General features: G+C 50.5%; 1 long non-coding RNA gene across 1 annotated transcript in view; it reads left to right on the top strand.

Moving 5' to 3' along the window:
* The window catches only part of LOC146357977 (uncharacterized), a 717,854-nt gene that overhangs the window by 496,110 nt on the left and 217,890 nt on the right, over positions 1–3,854 (top strand). The window lies entirely within an intron of this gene.

Raw genomic sequence — 3,854 nt, 5'->3', positions numbered from 1 at the left:
AACCCCCACAATGCAAGTAGGGCGGAAGATGCTCAAGAAAAATATGACAATATACGAACAACGCCACCCCCCCCCCTCACAAATCGACTCATATAAGGTGGCCCTTTCTGGGGTTTAAACGACCCTGTAACTTTCGCGATGGCTGCTGTCTTTTGCGGGGGGGGGGGGTGTCAATGCAGCCGTTCATTCATTGATATGGTCCCAGCTAGCAATTCGTCAACGGGACACGCTGGGAAAATAATGCCCCTTGTCGGGATGGGACTGTGAGTGACGGTGCGACCCGATGCCCGCTTAGCCGGGAGTGAACCCCACTGAACTTCGGAGTAGGCTGCAATCCTGTGCACAAGTACACCTGAGAGTAAGACCCGCTGAACATCGCGGGAGTCACTTTCGAGAAAGCATGGATAGGAGTGCGCTAGTAATATCTTTCTAGTTACAAAAGTACTTTGAAGGGCGAAAGAACGCCGACGTTAAGGAAAAATGCCAGCCTTCGTGGAGAGATCCCACCTGCTCCAGGGGAAGCCCTGCGTGCCAGTAACAGCCTGTGCCGGCGGGGCCGTTGAAGGCGCTTTGGGGAATACTCGACCCAGTGGCCCCAGAACCGTGTCCGGCTGGGTGGGAGAGTCACTGGGCTCTTGTTGGCCGCTCTGCGTGTCTACCAGAGTTCGCAAGAGTCCCACGTAGCGGAGTAGACGGAGCTGTCGAAACAGGCTCCTTCTCTTCTCGTCAGACAGGCTTTTTGCGGGCTTTGTGTTGTAGCTAGGCTGCAATCCTGTGCACACTTTCCTGGGAATAAGTTCGATTTAACCCAGCCAGGCTTACTTCCGAGTAAACACGCATAGATTGGACTGCCTGTTCTGCAAAGAGGAAGCAGTGCCTTTTCTAGGAGTAACTTCCGTAGGAGTATGCCAGCTTTTGAGTTAAAGGGAACTCTTTATCAAGACGCACTTAGTAAAAGAGCATGTAAACTTTTCATCCATACAGACCCGCAGGGTGCATTTGTTATAGAAGTAGGGCAGCTTTCTAAGTTACACAGAAATCAAGAGACACCCCCCCCCCCTCAGCTGTTAAAAGCATGCATGGGAGGAACATATGAATACCCCCCCACCCCCCCACCCACACACACACAACCCTGGAGTTGCCCCTCTCCTTCACCATTGCAACCTGCTTGTTCCCGTGGGCAGCTGGTTGGCCACTGTGTGAACAGAATGCTGGACTAGATGGCCCCTGGTCTGACCCAGCAGGGCTCCTCTTCCTATGTCCTCTGGCTCTGGCCAAGGCAACAGTTGTGATGAGAAGGAACAGCAGTATTTGCCACTGCCTGCTTGCGCCTGGCTTTCTGCCTGTCAAGCAAGCAAGCAAGCAAGCAGTAACAAGGATGAGAAAGCGGATGAGGAGCAATAGCAGCTGGGGGCAAGGGTGGTGAGGAGGGAGACTCACCGAGCAAGGAGGGGGCCCATTCAGGGTGTCCTGCCCAAGGGCCCTCGGAAACCTGGAGCCGGCACTGGAGGATACAGTGCGACAATTTGTTGCAGGCCCCACTTATCTGTTACAATGCCATACTGATGCTCTCTTGTTCTGTGAACAGCTGGCCATCTCTCCAGGCTTTCAGTAGCTTAATAACTAAAAAATGTTTGCTTAGAGCTCACTGCTGGTCACCTGATCCTAGAAACTAGAATGGGGGTCACACACTCCTACTAGGGTCTGAGCTAAAACAAGTGTGGCACAGTGACAGGAAATAACTAGTTTTGTAGCTTTTGATTCTGGCTAGAGAGAGCGCACGGTGTGGGGGGAGCTGACTGGGAAGGAGCAGCCTATAGACGTTGTAAAGGTGTGCAGTTGTTGTTGGGATACCCACCCCTGGAGCTGGTTTAACACAGCACTGGCTATGTGTCTGCCCCCTTCCCTCTCCCATGATCAACAGCTACCTGTGAATAAAAAGATATTACAACAACACCAGTGGAGGCTGGTGGCTCTGATTCCGGTGGGACTATGAATCCATTCTGGGTTCCAGTCAGAACCAGCCTGAACTCTAAAGGAGCTGTCCGATGTGCCGAATATCCCCCAAATAGGTTCAGGACCTTGGATAGCTCCTTTAGAGTTCTGGCTGGTTCTCACTGAGACCCAGAAGGGATGCAGCACTCCACCAAAATCTGAGCCACCTGCTTCCACTGAACAACACGGCAAGCCTCCAGTACTTCCTCCTCTCAAGAAAGCTGGCACTGAAAAGCTCCCCTGCTTGGCCAAGTGGCAGGTATGAAACATGCTGAACAGCCACAAAACTTTCTGTCGAAGCAGGCTATAATTAAATTGCTGAAGAAGACACAGGAGCAGGAACTGGTTCCAAACCCAATTAAATACCAATATTGCTTTAGAATCCCAGAAGCCTTTGAGGCAGGCTGTTTGGTAGATGCAATCTGGTAATAGCGCAGGAAATCTGCAATGTGTGCCAGAGCAGTAAGTCAGAGCAGACAATCTCAGCGGCCTCTCTCGACTTCAGGTGTGTGACACAGCGGTTCTGCTTCGGTTAGGGCCACATTCGGAGGTCACTCTGATCTGGAGATGCATGTGCAAACATGAGAAGAGGAAGTTGGATGATAACTTTGTTTTATTTTTCAAAATGTCATTTTGTGGCATCTGGTATAAATCCAGAGAAACCTTCAACAAAAGATCTTGAAGCACTCCACAAGATGCAGTAGCTGCTGCTGAGGAGGATTCTTATGAGACAAAATCAGTTATGCAGTGTGCTGCTTAAGTGTCCCCCCTGAGTGAGGGACGTCTTCCTTTTGTCACATTTACACCTACTCTCCAAAGTGCTAAGAGGCTGAAGGAACTAAGACAAGCTAAGCAGGGTCAGCCCTGGTTAGTACTTGGATGGGAGACCGCCTGGGAATCAGGCTTCCTGCATTGAGCAGGGGGTTGGACTCGATGGTCTTGTAGGCCCCTTCCAACCCAATATGACAACTTCACAACTAATATTTCCTGAAGGCAACAGGGGCAAGCAAGGCTACTTTAACATTTGATCTAGGGAGAATTGGCTATAATGAAGACAGAGATTTAAATGGCACAGCTCCTCATTCTTCTTGCTGCCTGACTTACTTGGTGAAAAATCTGACTGAAACCCAGAGCAGATTCACCACCCCTCTGATATCTGAGACACCAGCCTCCACTGCCTGCAATCTCCCAAGTCAACCACTAGATGCCACAACCCGTGTTACAAACAGAGTTGCCTGGCCGGCCGGCATTCCTTATAGCTAAGTGTTGTTCTGTACTCTAGAGTAGACACTGGTGTTCAAATGTTCTACCTTCTGGGGGCCTTTTCTACATCAACTAGATTACCGAAGAATCCCTGTGCATCATTCGTGGAACCCTTGCAAGTTGCAGAGGGTGTTTGGATGTGTTTGAGGGCACACACTCATTTCATACAAGGCACTGACCAGGTCGATTAGGCTTCCTTTCAGGTTAGGCTCCTTTCAGATTAATCCTCCATCTTCCCTCTATTTTAACTCAGGGGCTGCAGCTCAGTGGCAGAGCACCTGCTTTGCATGCAGAAGGTCCCAGATTCAATCCCTGGCATCTCCAGGTAGGGCTAGGAAAGAAGCTGGCCTGAAACCCTGGAGAGCTGCTGCCAGTCAGTGTTGGCAAAACTGGGCTAGATGGACCCAGGGTCTGACTCAGTATAAGGCAGCTTCCTGTGTTCCTATGTTGACCATCAACCGCTGCGAACTGATGCACTGTAGATTCCATCCAAACACCCTTGCTGCTGTGCATTCTAGATGGAGATCAGTAAAGGCGATCTAAGGATGCTTGTCTGCCATTTCTAGACTGCTCAACCTGAGAAGCTTCCAAGGGAC

This window comes from Heloderma suspectum, chromosome 1, assembly GCF_057233095.1.
Source record: "Heloderma suspectum isolate Gila_16-S chromosome 1, 16-S_ref, whole genome shotgun sequence".
In the NCBI taxonomy this organism is placed as follows: domain Eukaryota; kingdom Metazoa; phylum Chordata; class Lepidosauria; order Squamata; family Helodermatidae; genus Heloderma; species Heloderma suspectum.
The sequence above is the reverse complement of the archived record's forward strand: the minus strand, read 5'-3'. Positions and strand labels throughout refer to the sequence as shown.